Source organism: Podarcis filfolensis (genome assembly GCF_964270895.1).
Source record: "Podarcis filfolensis genome assembly, chromosome: 2".
NCBI lineage: Eukaryota > Metazoa > Chordata > Lepidosauria > Squamata > Lacertidae > Podarcis > Podarcis filfolensis.
The window spans coordinates 30960299-30983474 of NC_139605.1; the positions used below are offsets into that span (position 1 = coordinate 30960299).

At 44.0% G+C, this 23176-nt stretch overlaps 1 long non-coding RNA gene across 1 annotated transcript in view; it reads left to right on the forward strand.

The window, feature by feature from the left end:
• Window positions 1–604: 604 nt before the first annotated feature.
• The window catches only part of LOC310757399, a 495892-nt gene continuing 473320 nt past the window's right edge, over window positions 605–23176 (forward strand). The window contains exon 1 of the long non-coding RNA XR_014545155.1: window positions 605–792. This is a non-coding gene — a long non-coding RNA (uncharacterized lncRNA). The remainder of the gene's footprint in view (window positions 793–23176) is intronic.

Here is a 23176-nt window from a genome sequence, read left to right on the forward strand (position 1 = left end):
CTTTTGCTGACACTCAGTCCATTTTATGTGAAAAATCAGACACTGATTCCTCACATGCAAGATAATTCTGGAAATCATTACACAAGGGGCAAAAGGGAAATTGGATTGTGTAAAACATGGATATGCATTTATCCAAAGCATTGTTTTAAGACTGTGGTGACAGAAAAGGTACCAGATTTACAAGGCGCTGAAGTACAGCTGGACAGGAAGAACTGAGAACCCACAGGAGCCTAGGATGCTGCCTTTTGCTGAGTGAGACCACTGCTCCTTCTAGTTCAGCAGTCTCAGTAATGTCTCCTGGATTTAAGGCAGGATTCTCTCCAGCCCTACCTGGAGCTGCCATGGATTGAACTTTGCATGCAACTGCATGCAAAGCAAATGCTCTACCACTGAGTTATAGTCCTTCCTCAAACACACCTGGAATGCACTTGCCATTGTGACTTGAATTCAAGTTGTGCCTGTGAAGCAAATAATATTAGCAGGGCGATGGGAAAAGGCATTGGATTTGAAAAGCACCAAATTCTACCAGAGGCTGGAAAGAAGAAGAAGAAGAGTTTGGATTTGATATCGCGCTTTATCACTACCCAAAGGAGTCTCATAGAATCATAGAATCATAGAATCATAGAGTTGGAAGAGACCACAAGGGCCATCGAGTCCAACCCCCTGCCAAGCAGGAAACACCATCAGAGCACTCCTGACATATGGTTGTCAAGCCTCTGCTTAAAGACCTCCAAAGAAGGAGACTCCACCACACTCCTTGGCAGCAAATTCCACTGTCGAACAGCTCTTACTGTCAGGAAGTTCTTCCTAATGTTTAGGTGGAATCTTCTTTCTTGTAGTTTGGATCCATTGCTCCGTGTCCGCTTCTCTGGAGCAGCAGAAAACAACCTTTCTCCCTCCTCTATGTGACATCCTTTTATATATTTGAACATGGCTATCATATCACCCCTTAACCTCCTCTTCTCCAGGCTAAACATGCCCAGCTCCCTTAGCCGTTCCTCATAAGGCATCGTTTCCAGGCCTTTGACCATTTTGGTTGCCCTCCTCTGGACACGTTCCAGTTTGTCAGTGTCCTTCTTGAACTGTGGTGCCCAGAACTGGACACAGTACTCCAGGTGAGGTCTGACTAGAGCAGAATACAGTGGCACTATTACTTCCCTTGATCTAGATGCTATACTCCTATTGATGCAGCCCAGAATTGCATTGGCTTTTTTAGCTGCCGCGTCACACTGTTGGCTCATGTCAAGTTTGTGGTCAACCAAGACTCCTAGATCCTTTTCACATGTACTGCTCTCAAGCCAGGTGTCACCCATCTTGTATTTGTGCCTCTCATTTTTTTTGCCCAAGTGCAATACTTTACATTTCTCCCTGTTAAAATTCATCTTGTTTGTTTTGGCCCAGTTCTCTAATCTGTCAAGGTCGTTTTGAAGTGTGATCCTGTCCTCTGGGGTGTTAGCCACCCCTCCCAGTTTGGTGTCATCTGCAAATTTGATCAGGATGCCCTTGAGTCCATCATCCAAGTCGTTGATAAAGATGTTGAATAAGACCGGGCCCAAGACAGAACCCTGTGGCACCCCACTAGTCACTCTTCTCCAGGATGAAGAGGAACCATTGATGAGCACCCTTTGGGTTCGGTCAGTCAGCCAGTTACAAATCCACTGAGTGGTAGCATAGTCAAGACCGCATTTTACCAGCTTCTTTACAAGAATATCATGGGGCACCTTGTCAAATGCCTTGCTGAAATCAAGGTAGGCTACATCCACTGTGTTCCCTTCATCTACCAGGCTTGTAATTCTGTCAAAAAACGAGATCAGGTTCGTCTGACATGACTTATTTTTCAGAAATCCATGCTGACTATTGGTGATCACAGCATTCCTTTCTAGGTGCTCACAGACTGTTTGCTTAATGATCTGCTCCAGAATCTTCCCTGGTATTGATGTCAGACTGACTGGGCGGTAATTATTTGGGTCCTCTCTTTTCCCCTTTTTGAAAATAGGGACAACATTTGCCCTCCTCCAGTCTGCTGGGACTTCGCCTGTTCTCCAGGAATTCTCAAAGATGACTGCCAGTGGTTCTGAAATCACATCTGCCAGTTCTTTTAATACTCTTGGATGCAGTTCATCTGGCCCTGGAGACTTGAATACATCTAGACTAGCCAAGTATTCTTGTACTATCTCCTTAGTTATTCTGGGCTGTGTTTCCTCTGCTGAATCATTTGCTCCAAATTCTTCAGGTCGGGCATTGTTTTCTTTATCGGAGAAGACTGAGGCAAAGAAGGCATTGAGGAGTTCAGCCCTTTCTGTGTCCCCTGTTTGCATTTCACCATCTTCTCCTCTGAGTGACCCCACTGTTTCTTTGTTCTTCCTTTTGCTACGAACATACCCATAAAAGCCTTTTTTGTTGCTTTTAACCTCTCTAGCAAGCCTGAGTTCATTCTGTGCTTTAGCTTTTCTGACTTTGTGTCTACACGTGCTGGCTATTTGTTTGAATTCCTCTTTGGTGGTTTCCCCCCTTTTCCATTTTTTGTACACATCCTTTTTAAATCTTAACTCAGTTAAAAGTTCTTTAGATAGCCACCCTGGCTTCTTTAGGCACCTTCCATGTTTCCGTCTCATCGGTATTGCCTGAAGTTGTGCTTTTACTATCTCCCTCTTAACAAACTCCCAGCCATCATGAACTCCCTTTCCTTTTAGTATTACTGTCCATGGGATCTCACCCAGCACTTCCCTAAGTTTTATGAAGTCGGCTTTCTTAAAGTCGAGAAATTGTGTCCTAGTATGCTTGGCTGCTCCTTTCCGCTGTATAGTAAACTTCAGAAGAGCATGATCACTCGCGCCTAATGATCCTTCCACTTCTACCCCACTAACCAGGTCATCAACATTGGTTAGGACCAGATCTAAAATGGCTGTTCCTCTTGTTGCTTCTCCCACTTTCTGGACAATGAAGTTGTCTGCAAGGCCAGTGAGGAATCTGTTTGACCGTATGCTCTTGGCTGAGTTTGACATCCAACAAATATCCGGGTAATTGAAGTCCCCCATTACTACTATCTCCCTTCCTTTTGCATGCTTGGCCATCTGTTCCAGGAAGGCATCATCTATGTCCTCCGTTTGGCTTGGGGATCTATAGTAAACTCCCACAATGAGGTCACTGTTATTCTTCTCTCCCTTAATTTTGACCCAAATGCTCTCACTTTGGCTTTGAGGTTCTAAATCTTGGATCTCTTCACAGGTATACACATCCCTGACATATAACGCCACTCCTCCTCCTTTCTTGTCTGGTCTGTTTCTCTGAAATAGATTGTATCCCTCCATTATTACATTCCAATCGTGGGACTTATCCCACCAGGTTTCAGTGATTCCTATTATGTCATATTTAGTTTGCTGCACCAAGAGCTCAAGCTCATCTTTTTTATTTCCCATGCTTTGTGCATTAGTGTACAGACATTGAAGTCCATTAATCATTCCCCCGTGTCTCTTATTTAAGGATTTTTTCCTCCCACCACTAGGTCTGCGTGCTGTTTGCACCATTCGGTCTATGACATTTGGATGATCATCTTCATCAATTGATAGACTCCTACCTTCAGGACCACTGTCTCCCTCCCCCACATTAGTCAGTTTAAAGCCCTCCTGATGAGGTTTCTGAGATTTTTTGCAAAAACATTCCTCCCAACCGTTGTGAGGTGCAGCCCATCGCTTGCCAGAAGTCCATCTTCAAGAAACTGCATTCCGTGATCTAAGAATCCAAACCGTTCCTGTTTACACCATTTGCGAAGCCAGTTGTTCACTTCCACTATTTTTCCCTCTCTCCCTGGGCCACGTCGTTCAACTGGGAGGACAGATGAGATGACAATTTGTGCATTTAATTGCTTCAATTTCCTGCCCAGAGCCTCGTAATCTCTTTTGATCTTCTGGAGGCTATTGCTTGCAGTGTCATTGGTTCCCACATGAACCAAGAGGAAGGGGTATTTGTCAGTGGGTTTTATGATTCCTTGCAGTCGTTCAGTTACATCTTGGATCTTAGCCCCGGGGAGACAGCACACTTCCCGAGACATCTTGTCAGGCCCACAGATAACTGCTTCTGTTCCCCTCAGTAGGGAATCCCCTATCACCACTACACGCCTCCTCTTAGGTCTGGTCGGGGTTCTTCCGTGAGCTGTCCGTTCCAAGGTCGCCTGCACATTCCCTGAGGGCTGACTTTGCTGCTCGTCTTCATATACCTGATCGACTGTAATGAGGGAGAGATCCTCAAATGGAGTCTGCTCTTCGTCTTCCATGCTAGGGGAGAGGACCTCAAAGCGATTGTGTATTTCTAAACAATCAGAGCGAACCCTGGGCCTCCTACTTCTTTGAGTCACGTTTCTCCATATATCTGGCTCCTGTGTTGGTGAACTAGCCTCCTTCTCAGGGGAGTCCCCTGTCTCCTCCTTGGTGGAGACGGTGTGCTCTGTTGCTTCCAAGAAGAGCTCCAGCTCTCTAATTCTTTGGAGCGTAGCTACACGTTCCTCCAGTTGCTGGACTTTGTCTTTTAAGAGGGCAATCAACATGCAATTGCTGCAGGTAAAGCTGCCTGCAACCTTTGGCAAGATGGCAAACATTGCGCAGGAACCACAGGCGACTGCAGCTGTTCCCTCACCCTCCATCTTGAGAACGTGTCGTTGGAGCTGATTACAGCGGTCCTCCATCATAAAAAGCGTGAAGACAGGACAAATAAATCCCCCCCCAAAATACCTAGGTCTCCCCCAACAAACGTTTAAGACTAGCTCCCCTAAATCTAAAAGATGGAGCAAACTGCGCGCGCCGCTAGGCGCGTGCCACTGCCCTGCAAGCTCTGATAAGCTCCTCCCACAGCTAATCACCTACTTCAACAGAAGCCCTGCCCCCTCTGACCTTTGCACAGGGAGAGCAGCTAATCAGCCACAAGAAACACACACACAAGAAAACCCTTTTCCCTCCTTCTTCAGCTGCTGCCCTACAAGCTCTGATAAGCTCCTCCCAACAGCTAATCACCTACTTCAACAGAAGCCCTGCCCCCTCTGACCTTTGCACAGGGAGAGCAGCTAATCAGCCACAAGAAACACACACACAAGAAAACCCTTTTCCCTCCTTCTTCAGCTGCTGCCCTACAAGCTCTGATAAGCTCCTCCCAACAGCTAATCACCTACTTCAACAGAAGCCCTGCCCCCTCTGACCTTTGCACAGGGAGAGCAGCTAATCAGCCACAAGAAACACACACACAAGAAAACCCTTTTCCCTCCTTCTTCAGCTGCTGCCCTACAAGCTCTGATAAGCTCCTCCCAACAGCTAATCACCTACTTCAACAGAAGCCCTGCCCCCTCTGACCTTTGCACAGGGAGAGCAGCTAATCACTTCTACCCCACTAACCACTACCCCACTACCCCACTAAGTGGCTAACAGTCTCCTTTCCCGTCCTCCCCCACAACAAACACTCTGTGAGGTGAGTGAGGCTGAGAGACTTCAGAGAAGTGTGACTAGCCCAAGGTCACCCAGCAGCTGCATGTGGAGGAGCGGAGACACGAACCCGGTTCACCAGATTACAAGTCTACCGCTCTTAACCACTACACCACACTGGCACAGGAGCAATCAGGATCACACTTAGAACGTGTTCCCAATTCTTCCTTTTCAGTTTAGCTCCACAGGCTTACATGTCCTGTGTCTGATGTCATATGACGCCAGTAGATGGACAGGTTGGTGTGAATTGGGTCAAGCCATGCTGTGAGTTAATTTGGCCTGCTTGGGCTCATGGGATGAGAGGAGGAATAAGTAGTCAAGTTTGAAAATGAATACAAATATTAGTATTTTGCTCACTGTCCTTCTTCTGCGTACCAGTTACTTAAGTAACAATGTAAGGTAGGAGAAGCTTGAAATCACTGCTAAAAGCAGCTTTTGATGACTTGCAGTCATGCCACTGGTGGCTTTCATCAAACTTCCACAACTTGAGGGAAGCTGCTGATGTTTCATTTCCTTGCATATATTTTTAATCAGCATAGCAGAAGACTGAAAATGCTGCTTTTGGATGGTCACTATCTGAATGAGCTATCTTTCATAAGATCTCTCTGATATCATCATGCTTTCTCTTCATGGTTGGCTAGACACTAGCAACTACTGTATTTTTCGCTCCGTAAGACGCACTTTTTCCCTCTTAAAATCTAAGGGGAAATGTCTGTGCGTCTTATGGAGCGAATGTGTGGTCCCTGGGGCTGGGGGGGGGGGAAGCTCGGGGAGCAGCAGAAAGGATGGCTTTCCCCAAAGCAGCGGTGGCTTTCCCCAAAGAGCAGGTCGGGGAGCAGTGGAAAGGCTGCTCCCCGAGCTTGTGGGGCTGACGGTGGGGGAAAGCCGCGCTTCCCCCACCGCCAGCCCCGGGGAGTAGCGGGAAGGCTGTGCGCAGCCTTTCCGCTGCTCCCCGACCTGCTCTTTGGATCGAGCAGCTCTGGGGTAGCCCGCGAAGCCTCCGCAGGGCAGCAGGGAGCCTTCATCCCGCTGCCCTGGGGAGGCTTCACACGGCTATCTCTGGCTTTTGCGGGAGGTGGGGGAAGGGACAGAGCGAGACTCTCTCACTTCCCCCACCTCCTGCAAAAGCCCCCAAGAGCCGCATATTTTTTCCCCTTGAATTCCCCCCCCCCCAAAGCCTTATGTTCAGGTGCGCCTTATGGAGCAAAAAATATGGTATGTAAAAAGCTGGAGAAAATGCACATCTTGTACTTTCTGCTTATCTAGAAACTAAGTGAGCTCCTGTGAGCCTCAAGCACTTTATTCAAGTTCCCTTAGCTGGAACATACTTTCAGTTAGTCACTGGTCTTTATCTAGTCATCACATTGGCACCTTGGAAAGTGCTGAAGGACAGAACCACTCTTAATACTTCTGGCGGAATACCAGCTAGGGGGACATGGCCACCCTAGCTGTTGTTTTAGATTTAGAGCAACCAAGTTCTTCTTCTTCTTCTTCTTCTTCTTCTTCTTCTTCTTCTTCTTCTTCTTCTTTTCCTTCTCCTCCTCCTCCTCCTCCTATCATCATCATCAACAACTTTAAAATTTGTGTACCACCCTATACCCACAGGTCTCAGGGCGGTTCACAGGATAAAAATCACAAAATAAAAACACAAAATTTGGATTTTTCTCCCTCACTTTTCCAGTCTACTTAGTGAATTAATTGCCCCGAAGTTTCGGCTGCACTGCAGACACCGATTCACTAAAAGCCATTGTCCTGACAAAGTGAGTGGGATCATATCTGACCTCTTTTAGGAAACAGGAAGAGAAGCAAGAGGCTCCTATCCCTTGATGGCTGGTAGGACTTCTTGGGCAGGAGAACCGGAGAAAAAGGAAGAGGGATGAAGTGTTCATGATGACGAATCCATTAGTTAGTTAGTCGCTACCATTCCCAGACTATATAAGACTCTGTTAGCAAGGTATTTGAAACAGAATTAATTTATATTTAATTTAAATTGAATTAAGTTGTAATAGTAGTTGAGCCATGAAATGAGATGCATTAAAAGGTTGTTAAAACCGTTTTAAGGAAAGGTATGTGTAGGGTGGTGTAAAAATATGGCCCATGTGGAACATTTATATAGTTTCCAGGTAGGGCTATTGCTGACTGGATGGTTGTCATAAAGCCCCCGTCTTCTTGTAAAATAAAGGTGTATGTTCATGGTTCTAAACATCAATTTGAAAATGTGATAATGAGAGCTAGAAATGAGCAATTACTAAATTAAAGTGCAATCTTCTATATGTCTACTCAGAAACTGAGTAGAGTTGGGCTTACTCCCAGGTAAGTAGGCAATGGATGAAAATGAATGAATGGATGAAAGCCTTATTATAGGGAATAAGAAAAGGTGTGTATTCAGAAGTTTCACCCTTGCACCATTTGCACGTTTATTGTTATTACTTGAGATATCATACATTTTTTTTTGCTTGAGACATTGGCGATATTGACTGTGAGTCCTGGAAGACCTGCTCCCTGCATTGCAGGTCTTTTCCCACCTGGCCTGGGAGGGCGGGAACCTTATTGACTCTGACTACAAAAGCTGAGGCTGCTGAGGAGGCCAGAGACCATCTTGGCTGTCTCTCAGTGCAGACCCAGGTCACTGAGCCTGAGCTTCCACAGCCGCTGCCTGCCATGAACCACCATTGGCAGGGCTGGCGACAAGAGCAGCAGGTATGTTCTATGCTTACGATATTTTATTCTCTTGTTAATTATGCTGTTTTACATGTGCTTTTTATATTTTACTTCCGTTAGCAATGTTTTCTTTTGAAATGTTTAAGACGATTTTCTTGTTAACTTTGCTGTGTTAAATGTGCATTCTGTAGCTGGCACCCTTTTGTGATGTTTTATTATGAAATTGTTAAGATAATATTTTAGTTTCCTGTTAATTAGCTTGCTTTGAATGTATACTTCAGATTTGATTTTATTCTGCAATGTTTTATTCTGGGTTGTTTTATTGTGTTTTAAATCACTTTGAGATTTCCCCCCCTTAAAAGTATAATGTGGTATAGAAATGGAAGGAATGATATTAATATTCAAATAGGCTGGCATCTGTCTGTCGGTCTTGGGATATAATGGAAGAGTGCACCTTTGGAGGTGAGGTCAAGCTGTTGGACAGTTGCAGTGCCTGCTGTGGCTCTAGAGACCGTTGTGGGAGAGACATGTTTTGTTGCAGCTGGGGCAGATGATATTGGTAAAACCTATTTGGTGTTTCGCAACTTTCCGATTAGTTGCAGGACCTTAGCCAGACCTAGCAGAGTACACGCAGAATCCACGGAAGCAATTGGCGACTTGGCTGCAGACAGGATAGACGAAGCAGGAACCAGGAACTTGTAGTTAGGTGTTTATTATATACAGTGGACTATTTACAGGAACAGAACACGGATCTTTAGCTAGCTCTCTCTGACACGACTCACAACTCCTACACTGACACACAGAACTCTGAACACTGAACTCACGGACTAACACATTCCAGTTGGTAGGCCATTAATTATCACTCCCTTGAGAGAGCTTGACCAATCAGGGAGTTGTCTCCATGTCTCTGTTATAACCAGGCAGACTTACTCCTTCAGATTGCCTTCTGGCTGTCTGCCAAACCTTAATTGACTCTGTGTGAGTAGCTGCACGTACAGTTTCCCAACAGATGAAGGCTGCAGATGCACCATGGCGTTTCTTTTCTTTGCACTCCTCCCAGTGGTCATTTCTTCTCTAGTCACTGCTATGCATACACGATTTGACTGCCTGTCTCCAGGCGCTGAGGTCGTCTACAAGGGAATCCTATGCTTATGCTACCTGATGAGCAGAACCCCAACACATGCTTTACTTACTTATGTCAAAGAAGTCACAATTTGACACAATATTAGCAAGCAGATCTTGGTTAGTCCAAACTGGAGAGCAGGCTTCTGTGCTGGTTTCAGGCCTCAGGATAGCAACATGAAATTGTGTTCAGGGGAAATGCAGAGAAGATTTCACAGAGCATCCCCCCCAATGCAGTGGAACATACCTTTTAATATAAAAATCTATCTGACAATCCTGTTACAATTCCAGTGATTTCGCTCCCCGTATTTTTTATTTAGTTAGAATATAGAAACTTGAGCATGACCAATCCTAGCATGTTCCTTCTCTGGGAAGCGCAGACCTTTTGTGGTTCTTAAGCTTAATATCCTCCTTACATCAAAAGCTTTAGTACCTTGCTAATGAGCACAAGACTTTCTCCATTGCCCCCTGTGGAGTGCTATGAACAAAACTCTCCCTGAGGACAAGCAATTTAGCCTGGATGTTATCTGCCCAGGGATGGAAATATGTGATACTGTGTTTGATGTGAAGGAGGCATTTTCAAGGAAGGGCAATAGAATGAGCAATTAGGACCTTGGCAATCAAAGCCAAGTTTGCAGGGTGGAGGGAAGAAGGACAAATGCAGAATAACTTCTTTTGCAATAAATACGTGCAGTTAAATTAAAGACTGTTCTTAAAAAGAAAAAGAAAAACCTGCAAAAGTACATGCAATGTTGTTCAATCAGCGAAATATCAGAGAGCATTATGAGTTGGACAAAATTGTTTTCCAACCCAGAGAATTAGGCATTTCAGCGATGTTACTAGTAAAAATTCACTTAAACCATGCAGGAGCCATGTCAACAAACAGCATCCCACTAGACATCAGTTTTCCCTTTTTCTTTATTCACTTTAACTTTCTGTTGCCACAGTGGAGCTGTTCCTCTAAGCAGTTTGGCAGCCATGTCTTTGAGAGAGTCTCTCACTCAGCAGCATTCCCAGATTGGCCAAGGGAGCCGCCATGTTTTTCACCCAACAATGCACAAGGTTGTTGTAGGGATTAAATGAGTAGGGGGAGAACCATGTATGCCACCTCAAACTCCTTGGAGAAAAAGCTGGGAGGTAAACAAACAAACAAAACAAAACAAACAAACAAAGCAACCAACACGCCTTTGCTTTCTCTGAAACTATTACACTAATGGTGGAATGTTTGATTCAGGACTCAGAGTCTAACCATACAAAATTCAGCTGCAGAAAATTGTAGGCGTAAAGTTAAAACATTGCAAACAAGAGGGGAGAAAGAGTTTCTTTTTCAAATAAAAATGGTGATTCTGTAAGAAAAGCTGTAAAGGATTTTGGCAATCATAAACATTTTCTATATACAATCATGTTCTGGTAATGTATGTATAATGTGTAAAGGCAGAAATAAAAGAAGCCGTTAAAAGTTAACGCAGATTGAGTAGCTGTAATTGACTCTCCTTCCCTCCCTCCATCCTCCCTAGTCCAACTATAATTCTGAATTTCTCCTTTGGAGACTCTTGAAATAATTTGAATAAAATATGTGAGCAGCCAAAATCTGTATTGTTTGATCACTCATGAATACTTTATATTGAATGCTTAGATGTCCACGTATCTTTTAAATTATAGTGAAACATAAAAATGTCTCCGTGGGATACGAGAGAGTAATATTGCTCATACTTTCCGTTCTGTTTTTCTCCTAGCTTCTCCCACAAAAGCTAATGAGACAAGCCTTTTGATTATTCTTCAAGTATCTAGGTACTGTTTTTTCACCTTGCGGTCCAGAATAACGAGTATTTCCAAACACCTTCCCCCCCCCCTTTCTGGTTGCACTTTTTCCACTGTGAAACTGTAAATAAAAATTCACCCCAGCCCAACCCACTGTGGGGCTTAAACCCCCCCCCCCAAAAAAATTCTTCTTTCACAGATCTTTTATTTCATGTCATTTTAGGACAAAACAACAACGCCCAAGGCCTTCTGATTTGAATTTTAATTCTTTTTAAAGTGTGATATTTGGAGATAAGAGGTGAGGTCTCTGTTCAAGTTAATGAGACATGTAGCTAAATGCCCATGTACTGTGCTGACGGTTCACACTTTATTGCGTAGCTTAAAGAAAAGGTCACTCCAGCTACTCTTTCATGACTCTGCTTCTGAGCCTTCTTCATATGACAGAGCTATTATGCAATAAAACGCGTTCCTTAGGACTATTGCAGTGCTAAGAATTTTTACTTTACTTTACATTATATTTACTCTTCCTTTACCACAAGGTCCATTGTTTATGCAACATTCTATCCTTTTTTTTTAAAGTTACAGAAAGATGTTGCATGCTTTTATTTTATTATCTTTTTTTTAATGGATTTGAGGGTGTCAGAGATTATAATCCTTTCATTTAGCATGGCCTGGAACAAAGTTGAAAAGAGGTTGTGGAATCTACTGTTTTGGGGACAAATGTTGGTTAACGAAGCTTAGATGTAGCCATTTTGCATCACCCACCAGTCAGTGGTGAAGTGTGGGAATCTGTTTTTTCCTGTTTGAGGGCCCTGTTTATGTCAAAAAGTCAGTGTAGATATTGAAAGCAAAATACCTATCTGCCTCTAAAAACTTCATGGAGTCAAGATGGAATGGTCTGTAGTCTCATCCTGTAACAAACCAGCCCCAACATGGTTCCCACTAGGGCCCATCCCTAAATTAAGCTGGTTTCCAAGGTTTGCTTGTTTGAAGGAAATAGGAGGAAGCCCGTTTAGACATGCCTGCTGCATACACTGACCCAGATGGTGACCATCACTGCATGAAAGGAATAGAAATAGAATAGAAATCTGCCAGCCTTCTCTCACCATAGACTTCATGGGTGCTGGATATCCAATGTGGGGATCAGTGTAGACCAGGTTGTGGTAACTTTGATATGTGCTTTCATATTTTCCTTTCCAAACAGCAGTTGGTGGCAGTTGGCCCTGTGAGGGAGATGGCTGTCTAGCTGCAGCAGGTTGTGGTGACTTCTATATCCCCCCCTCCTCATTCCAGAAAGCGTTGCATGTCCTGTAGCGTTGCATTTGCTGAGCCCTACACAATTGCTGTACTTTACTGGACAGGAATTTCTGTGAATTTCTAATATGGCCAAACTTTATGCTCTTGTGCTTTTAATAGCCATGTAAACTTAGGGACTTTTATCACATGCAACTTGACGTGCCATAACTCCGAGTGATTTGATAAATTCCACCTTGTCAAAATGCCTGGTTCCCTGTAGCTTTGCTTCCCGCATTGAGGGAACCGCCAGAAGGCCCTTGGCGCTGGACCTCAGCGTCTGGGCAGAACAATGGGGGTGGAGACTAGTATACTAGTACTATTAGCAGATGGAGGGGTGGGGTGCCACTGTTCACCTGGCGTCTGGTCTGTTGTCTCAGTTCTTCTTATTGGGAAATAGAGAGCAAGGCAGTGGTGAGACCAGTGTGGTGCAAACACACCAAATCAGGCATGCCTGACAATGTGTTTGCATTGCACCAACCTCCCCACCACCTCACCTCTCTCCTTCAATCTCCTGGTAAGCAGCAGCAGGCAGGAGGTCAGGTGGTTAGTGGCAAAACATGCTGTCCCCTTCTGTCTAGTGCTCTGATTCCACCTGCCCCCCCCCCAAATATGTTCGCTTTGCCCTAATTGCCTGAAGAAGGCTAATGACTCACAAGGAAACAAAAGAGTGCATTCCTCTGAGGGTAGGTAATTATTATTAGCCTCACGTGCTCTAAAGGCCAACCTTATTGAAGGCAAGAGACAACCGTGCCTTCACTTCAATACAGGAAAAGAAACAAGGCTATCAGAAATGTTGGGAGGTGCTGTGAGTGGAGGCTGAAATCTAGAGGTTTGCTGCCTGCTCTTGCTCCTTCAGCATTTCCTGGGCCAAATCCACAGTCTGCTCTTTGAATCTGGATGAGCTGACAAAACAGCGTTTCAGAACCGCTTGTGTGAGATGCAACTGGAAGCCCAGCACCTCCAGATCATGGCGATAACCTTGAATCTGTTTTGCATCAACGCTGCTTTCTCACACTCTGCGCAGACGGCTTTAAAACATTACCACTAAGTTTAAATGGGAGACGTAAGAGGGGGTGGAGGGGGGAACCAGTGATTAATTATGCACACCGGCAAATACATATTTTGATGATCGTTCTCAAAAGGGTCACATTACGACAGTAACCTCCAGTCGTCAGACATGCGCTTTCCTAATGGACTGTGGGATACTGCATTAATATTCTCATCAACCAATTCCCCATCAGATAAAAGACTTCCCATCTGAAACACTTTGCCTGTATTGAGGTTCACCCACCCATGATAGGCATTTAATTTTAATGTTTCATTTCTCTACTATGTATTTATCTACCCTTTTCTCACTCTTGAGTTTTTTTTATTATTATTGAAGTCTCATTTTCATTTTATGCCGGTTATTCAAGGAGCTGAGTTTAACCTTGCTGTACTTCACAAAGTTGCTAATGCCATTTTCCCCCCCACTGAGTCTGAAATAATTTTAAAGTACATTGGAAATGAGCAGGCGATAGAAAAATGGGCTCCAGCCAACTCTATGCATTGTCATTTTAACCGTGGTGGGGCACAGTGAATAGAAACTTCCTCCTTGCAAAGAAAAGATTGGATTTTTATGAGGTAGGGGAGGGACCTACCATGTTCTATAATTTAAAAATTATTATTATTATTAATTTGACTTCTTACTCATCCTTTGCCATACGGTTCCAGAACAGGTTATAGAAATTAAAAATACAATATTGAAAAGTGATCTCTGAGATTTTCAGAGAAAGCTTTGTGGGGATTTTTTAATCTGCTTATTTGATTATTTTATTTTGGAGGTGTATAATTTGGAGTAATATTAAATGCAGTTTCAGGCAAATTACTGTCACAATAACAGGGTGGGTCCTAAAAATATATCTTTCAAGACTCAAAGGCTCAAACAGGTGTGTCTTCTCTCCCCCCCCAAAAAAAAATCCTTTGTGGAATACATGCTGGAGTCAAAGGGTGCCTGGCACTGACTATCCCTCACTACAAGAACACCATCACAACGCAGGAAACATCTGAAGTGACCTTAATTCTTGACCACAGTGAGAACAGTTTGAGCCATTGGGCCTTATGACTGATGACTCAACATCCCAACCTCTCTAAATTTTCGCTCCATCTGCATTCTGGCTTTATGAGTAGCTCCCATTTGCACATCATTCTGTTTCCCCACTCCTCCCCCTCCAAATTGCTACAACACAGTGCCGGATTTACGTATAAGCTAAACAAGCTATAGCTTAGGGCCACACTCTCTTGGGGGCCCCCAAAAAATGTAAAGGAAAAAAAACCTGGATGTACATTTCCAAAATATAAGATAAAAAACAAATAAAATTAAACCTCCATAGAGTGTTTTATTTGTAACACAACAGTGTTTTGTGTTGTGCAGGCTCCTATGATGAAAATAATGGGCCCCGCCCTTTACTATTAGGTCCATAAATTACCATACAGCATATATTCAACACAAAAAAGTGACAATTTGTTGACAAAGGACAGCTGGACATATAAAGGCCCCAATACCTTCAGTAGCTTAGGGCCTCCTCAAACCGAAATCGGCCCTGCTACAGCATAAAACATGGTATGGGCAGTTAGCAGATATCCCCCTCCCCCAAAGAGGCAACATACGATCTCCTAGCCATAGTACAACTTGATCACTGGCGGAGGAACGTGGGGTGGGAGGAGCGTACCGCCCCGGCACCATCAGGGAGGGGGGGTACTTTCACAGCTGCCCCCAGACACATGGCACGCACCACCACTGCGCCAGGCAGCACGCCCCCAGGACGCATACCATGCCTCTGTGGGTGGTGCGCCACGCCCCCAGGACGCACGCCATGCCCCCATGGGCAGCATGCCATGCCCTGGGATGCATGCCACGCCCTGCGGGGGGCATGCCATGCCCCCAGGATGCCTGCCAAACACGCCCTTGCCTGCTCTCCACCCCCAGTGCCAGAGCATGCAGCTTCGCCACTGATCTTGATGACTACACAAGATGTCCTCCTGAACCAGTTCTGTGAGATGGGCATTAGGGTCACCATGGGATACCTTTGTATTACAAACAGGACTTTTTTTCAACCAGAACTCACTGGAACTCAGGTGGGTGCCATTGCCATTATAAGAGAACAAGGGAGGCGTTCATAGTCAGCACCTCTTTTTCTAGGGAAAAATAGCGCTGGAAAGATCGTGAGAGAAACTGTGTTTACATATGCATTACATATGCAACTGTTTTAATTGTTTTTACATATTTTTTATTATACTGTAAATTGCTTCCCCTCATGGGAAGCAAGCCATAAATGAAATTAATTAATTAATAGGGAGACTCACTTGATACGAGCAAGCGCCTCCTCACATGAAGTTTCCAATCTAGCCTCCCCCTTGAATGTTCAGCTGCAGCAGCGCTGTCAAATTTAATTTAGGTAACACAAACGTGTGTCTCCTGCACGCAGGTCCCATATATTCTCTGCCTTTAAAAGCCATAGCAGAAACAGCACCTGAATTGGGGGATTTGAAACATTTTAGTTTTCTAAGTGCTATCTTCTGTGGCTGCCCATGAGAGCTCTGTTGTTGTTGCTTTAAATAATAATAATAATAAGAAAAACTATAGTCCTGTAAAGCAACGCTGTTAATCCTGGTGGCGATCTCTGCACATGTCGCATTCTGGAAGCCAAATCCTCTCCTCCTGGGAAGCAGTCTGTCAGTCTGCCTGGGAAGCTGCCTACCAAACGTTGAGGAAGCCTCAGTTGCAGGCAGGGAGCGACGAATCTATCAGTACCAAGTTTTCCCTCTGTTTCTTGTTTTTCCAGTCTTCAATTCAGGTCACCACACTTCTGCATCAGTTTGCTTTTTATTTAATAAAAAAACAACTTTAGAAAAATCCAGCAGTGCACATTTCTCCTAATACTCGCCCCACACACATTTAGATGTACATGTCTTCCTAACATGCAAGTTTTTGTGCTCATCTATTTTAACCCACACATTTTTCTTTGCAGTTTTTCCCAATGCACACATTTTGGTGAGCAACTTTATATGTTATTTCTACTAACATATGCACTTTTATGTACATATGGATATGTTTAGGTTTGAAGAACTGTACTGCAAAATTCAGGCAGCCAAGTATTTTGAAGGATAGCTGTGTTTCGGTTCTCCCTCTGTTCTGGGAACTGCAATTTAGTTAGCTTAAAGAATGAAACAAACTGAATTCTTCACCCACCATGCTGAGTAGTACTTCTGTTGTGTCTTGAGGATACATATAATGGCGGGGCGGGGCGGGGGGTGGGGGTGGGGAGAAGAGGAGATGGGGAGAAACCCTTGTGCTGATGAAATGTTCTCCTGAGCACTTCCTTTGAATACAACCCAATGGGTGTACTGTCTCACCTTATTAGGTTGGCCAGGTATACCCAACTTGGGGCTCTCCAGATGTTGGTGGCCTGCAACACTTATCAGCAGGGCCAGTGGTCAGGGATGATGGAAGCTGTCATAGAGCAACATCTGAGGTGCCATAGTTTATCTACCCATGCTGTAAGGTTTTAGTCCTAGGCATGCTTAAAGGTAAAGGTAAAGGGACCCCTAACCATTAGGTCCAGTCACAGATGACTCTGGGGTTGCGGTGCTCATCTCGCTTTACTGGCCAAGAGAGCCGGTGTACAGCTTCCAGGTCATGCTTCCAAGCTGCTTCTGGCAAACCAGAGCAGCGCACGGAAACGCCGTTTACCTTTCCGCCGGAGCGGTACCTATTTATCTATTTGCATTTTGTGCTTTCGAAATGCTAGGTTGGCAGGAGCAGGGACCGAGCAACAGGAGCTCACCCCGTCATGGGGATTCGAACTGCCAACCACCTGATCGGCAAGCCCTAGGCTCTGTGGTTTAACCCACAGCGCCACCCGCGTCCCTAGGCACGCTTACTTGGGAGCAAACACTCAACTGAGTGGGACTTCTGAATAAAACAGTACACTGGAGGAAACAGTTAAAGGAGCTAGACTATTGATGTACCCATTTTGTTTTATTCATAGTCTTTTTAAAAAAGAACTTCCTAACGTCACAATATTTCATATCATCTGGTCTCAAAATCACACTGCAGTCCTTGGTTTTCCCCTCTTCTAAATACTGGAATCTCTTTTTCCTCATTTTCTCTCTATCTCAGAAAGAGGAGAATCATTCATGGCCAGACAGTTTTAACTCTGCCCACAACGTTTTTGTGTGGAAAAAAATGTGGATGATGCTGGGATTGCAGAAGGGAGAATACAACATAATGAGATCCCGAGTATCTCTTGATAAGTGCTTGAGCAAAAATTAATGTGGTAGCTTAGGGGGACCACAGAAGGTGTGTTTATTCCCCTTTTGACAAGGTCAAAGTTTGAGCGGGGGTGGGGGTGTGTGAATGAGAATGACTAGTAATTGGGATGCTGAACTCAGCAGAAATAACACACCTTTGGGGGCAATTTGCACCCAGAAATGTACACGAAGGCTTCCAGCAGATAGACAGAAACAGTGTAGTACTCCATGCCAAGATCTTGCCATTCTTTCTATCCCAATGCACATGCAGTCTGCTGAGCACTGTTGTGCTTTGCCTGGCAGTAGGAGGTGGGATGAAGTCAAACAGACCATATGGGGTGCTTCTGGCTATCTTATTTCCCCCACAGTGCTGGGCAGGTGGTAAAAAGGCAAACTTCTGTGAATAAAGGACATCCCATTTTTATTGCCGATCTGGAGGCATTCTAAACAAATGCTTTTTAACCTTAAAAGCTCCCTTGAAATCTAGCAAAGCGCTTTGATGACACATGTGTAATTGGGCCTTCCACTTCAGTTTTCCCATGGTAGCTCTCAATGTTAGACTGCAACTCCCTCTTGGGTTCATAAAACAGTTGGTTAACAGCAGTGGTGCTGGGGAAAATCTTCACAAAGGGACATGTAGAATTCTTGACGCTGCTCTTCCAGATCTGGATGACTGCCTTTTAGGACCACATGCTGACAGCTATCAGGAAATTCTGTGTTCCTCTTGACAATTCCCCTAGAAACCAGTGGAATTTGTTATTAGGAATAAACCCACAGCAGCCTGTCTCAGTGGCAGTTGATGCAGGAGGTCATTTGGGACTACCTATTGTACGACTCTTGTTCTCCATTTTCCTTATTCAGCCATTAATTGCACTGCACAAACATCCTCAGAGGAGATTGTTATTTCATGAGGAACTTAAGGAATCAACTGTGGAAGTGTTCCAAGTTTTATCCAGTGCAGACAGCCATTGAAATAAACGAGAATCCCATAGGTGCAATGGCGTGTGCCCTATGAAGGATCAAACGCTAGCCAAGAAGCTTACCTAGTTTTATTAGAATTGGTAATCAAACAGTTTCTTGTATACTTTATGTGCAAAGCCATAGTACATGGGGAAATAATCTTTGCACATGCAGCTATTACATAAAGAAATGAGGAATCTGTGCCATTTTCACCCATATACCTGTCTTGCAATGTGTTTTATCTAGTGTCCCAGGCAAAAGAATGGGAATTTGAGTGGGGTTTGGAAATGGTTGTAAAGTAGTGGTCTGGTTTTGAAATTTAAGGTCCTTCATTTTTACTAGCAGACAACATGCATGATGTCTGCATGTGTGTGATTCTTTAGGTGTATTGGTGAACATTGATCAAAAATGTATTGACTAGTATTCTAAGTTGCTCCATCATCCACATAAGGAGGGATGTGATTTCCATCAAAAGTCGTCTTCCTCTTCAGCCTCTTGTATCCCACGCAATTACCAAGGGTTCCCCAAGCCCCAGAAATAGGTTTTGAGTGGGAGGATGTGGACAGAATGGCGAAGAGGGAAAGCTTCATTCTGTGAACTTCTTTTCATAGAAGGAAAACCATGATCCAAGCCACTGTTGTTGTTTGAGTTGTTTGTTTGTTTTTGCTGGGGGGGGGGCAGGAGGGGATGATCTTCTGATGGTGAAGAAGTGTGAAGAAGTGGCCAGAAAGAAGCATGATGCACATATCACTGTGCACAAGGTGATCACAGTTCTTAAACTGTTCTTGATTTTGCTCTAGGAAGCCAAGAAGCGGACGGTGAACAGTGACATTTAATGGGATTGTAGCAAAGACTATACCTGCTCCTCATACTGAAAATACCAGTGATGTAACATATGGAGAATGGTTCCAGGCAGGCAAGTTAAACCAGGATGCTCACTGAGCCTCTGGCAGTCCACCATAGATGGTTGACTGACTGTATTTGACTTGGCAGGTGACAAGTTGTGCAAGGCTGGCACCATAAAACTGAAAAGGAATGAAAGCAGCAGCTCTTTGCAGTCATTCAGCATCTGTGGATACTAAGTATGTATTTCTGCATATGGGGATGGCTGAAGCGGGGAGCAATTCATTAGAAACTTCTCTATAGATGCCCCACCCCCCGTATTCAAGGTTATCACTGGACTCATAACAGATATTCTATTGTTTGTATTGGTAGCAGAAAGGACCCTGTTGCTTCCCTCACACATTAGTCATCATCTACAGATACTCAATCCCTGAAGAGGGTTACATCACAGTTCAGCTTTTTAAAATCAGAACATTCCAATTTTTAGAAGAACTGAAAATTGGATTTTATGGCAAAAGATGGATTTTCTTGCTGCAGTACCTAAAACCTCAGGTTTTGTAGCAAACACCATTTTGGATGCAGACAGAAGACTAGGTGTCATGGCGGAATCCTGTAATGTTATCTCCTGTCTCTTTAAAATGTTGCAAAAGGCAGCTGCGTGCAGGTGGGGCCAATTAGGATTGGAACCATAGCACCTGGAAAGGTGAGCTTAACCCCTTTCACAATGAAAATTGCCCCACTGATTGCTATCTTCTCCAGCACTGGGAGAACTTCGTGTACCCACACAATTGCATCTGGGTGCCAATCTGGTCGATGCCTCTATAGAAACACTTGCAGAAATATGTGCAACATATTTGCGTTTTGCACAATCCCTGCTAGCTATGGATTATGAAAGACACAACAGTCCAGTTTCATAAATAAAGGTGCAACGTCAAACTGTGTATGCTTGAATGCAGAGAAACAGAGCAGTGGAGAAATAAAGTATTTTCTCTCGCCGAATGCCTGACTGAGCATTAAAAAAAAAGGAGAGGATTGAGTGCACAGAAGGAATGGTGTTCGGGGGAACATAAATGCATATCAAGTGCCTCTCAGCAAGCTGCTTTGTTGGAAATAATGCATTTGACATGGAACTCATTTGTGTGACTGGTGCTGTAGGCTCAAGAACACTCCAACACAACTTCACAGCCAGAGCAAAATGGTGTGTGGCCTTTTTCCTAAATATTATTGATAAACAAGTATTTACCATCTTTTGAGTTGCACGGCACAAGCACATTTCAGCACTTCTCGGTTCCTCTCCTGTTGGCAACTGGCAAGTGTGAATACAGCATGTCTCTCCACATCAAGTGGCTTTTGATACACTCCCAGTTTGGGGAATCTGTTTTGATGTGGAATGCTGAGAAGCTTGCTTCTGCTGTGCACATTATGCATTGCTTTCTTTTCCATTTATTATCTCTTGAGTAGCACCAAGCATTATTTTTTGCCTGGTTTCCAGGCACGCTGAGGGACCCTTAATTAGGCCTGAATCCTTAGACTACACACCATCAATATTTTTACCACACTGGGACTAATAGCAACAAAACCAGAAACTAAACCTAACTATGTGCAACATATGTTTCTTTATTGTGTGTTGAGATTTCTTGCATTTTCTGCCTTGTGAAGCAGGAGGGGGGAGCTTTCTTCAGCCTGCCAGACCCTCCAAGTGTCCCTATTTTCCAGGGACAGTCATAGAATTACAGAAGCCATCCCAGTTTCTGATTTGATCCCAGAATGTCCTGCTTTTTCTTAGGATAGGATATCCCTATTTTCATCAGAGAAATGTTTGTGGGGACGTCTCTATTTTCATCAGAGAGATGTTGGAGTGTATTGAGTTATGTGACCCCTGAGCTAAGGAAGTAAGTAAGTAACTATACAACCTTTAGAAGACATCTGGAGGCAGCCCTTTATAAGGAGGTTTTAAAATGTTTAATGTTTTATTATTATTTTTATATACGTTGGAAGACACCCAGAGTGGCTGGGGTATACCCCCCTCCCAGATGAATGGGGTATAAATAATAAAATTATTATATTATTAATACCCCACCCATCTGGCTGTAATAGGACATCCCTATTTTTATCGGGGGGAAATGTAAGAGGGTAAGGCATGCCCTTCTGGGCAACTTTCCATGGGCTGCAGTAGGCTCCTTCCCAGCCATTCGAAAGCCAAAGGGTTGTACACATGCCCATGTATTTCCATCTGCCATGAAGGCAAGCAAAAGGCATGAGAAAGGACCCACTCTAGCTAGGCAAAAGCTCTTGAGGTGGACACACAGCAGGGCTGGTGAAGAGTAAGACCTGAATGGGGGTGGTGGTCTAGGGGTCAGAGGCAAGGTCAGAGGGACATATTCTGCACCCAGACCTGAGGTCCCCACCCACCCACTGTAAACTATGGAGAAGCTGCTGAGTCTACAACTTCTGTTTGAATTTGAGAGCCAGCAGCCCTGATTTGTACAACTTTCATTATGTACATTTTACGCTAACATACCAGGGCTTTGGAAACAATTAGACTCCTGCTTACTTTTAAAAATCCCTTTTTATGAACATTTTTTTAAAAAGCAAAGGCAGACCTATTCGATAAGGAAACGGCACAAAGGAGTATCTCTCTAAATTTATCTAACTTTTAAAAAAAGGAATATATTTGCAGAAGGGTCAGAAACCATTCAGGCTTAGAGTAAGGCACGATTGCTTATGAGAGCTTGAGTTTTATGCCTCTTGGCTAGAAGGTCTCATTTCTTTTCTCATGAAAATTACATGTCTGATGAGATGGAGAGAATGATCTACTTCGTGATTACGAGAAAGTGATTCTTTAAATCGGATGAGAAGAAAAGCTACTGTAAGAGTGTCTGATCCTCGCAATGATTTTGCTTTATCTTTGGTTTGGAATATGTGACTCCATAATCCTGCTTTCTTAAGCAGATTTCCTTAATAATAGCAAACTAGCCTGGAATAAGCACGGGCAGTTGATTCTGAGGGTGTTTAAATATCAAATTGAAGTTTGACAGACAAGTAGTGTCTAATGGCTGGGCAGCTGCGGGTGGTGATTGTCTGTGGGAGCACATGGGACCAGAGCCCAGGTTCAAAACCTGGCAGACGTCACATCAGTAATATGATTTGGAACCTCTACGTGGTGCCTGTTCATGTAGCTGCTGTTATTTGCATGATTGAGGCGGCTCAGAAAAGGGACCACCATTATTGAGAAAATCACTCATGGGAATCTCAGTGGTCATAAGTATAGGCCCCATGTGGAGGCATTGATTACTCAATTGAAGTCTCTGTGAGATTTCTGCTATCATTTGTCCCATGCATGGAGGTCATCTGGGACTGTGTCTTTAGTAAAAGTTTCCCTATTACAATGCTGTTAGGACCCTTGTTCTTTCTGTAAACCAATTTAGTTCAACCCAAGTGAGATAAGAATAAGCAATCCCATACTCTCCAACGAAAACAGGGATGTCCTAAGGAAATTAAGGACATTCTGGGATCAAATCAGAAACCAGGACAGCTTCTGTAAATCCGGGACTGTCCCTGGAAAATAGGGAAATATGGAGATTCTGCAGTCCTCTAGTCTGTGGCCAACTTAATCAAACTGGAACGCAATTAAAGTCAGAGTTCAAATGCTGGAGGCAGGAAGAAAAACCCTGAAAGAGTAAAAAGAGATGTTTATTGAGTCAACAAATTTTGGACCCTACTGGTCCTATTTCCTTAGGAGAAATACAGAAGGGCAAAGATTCAGCATTTAG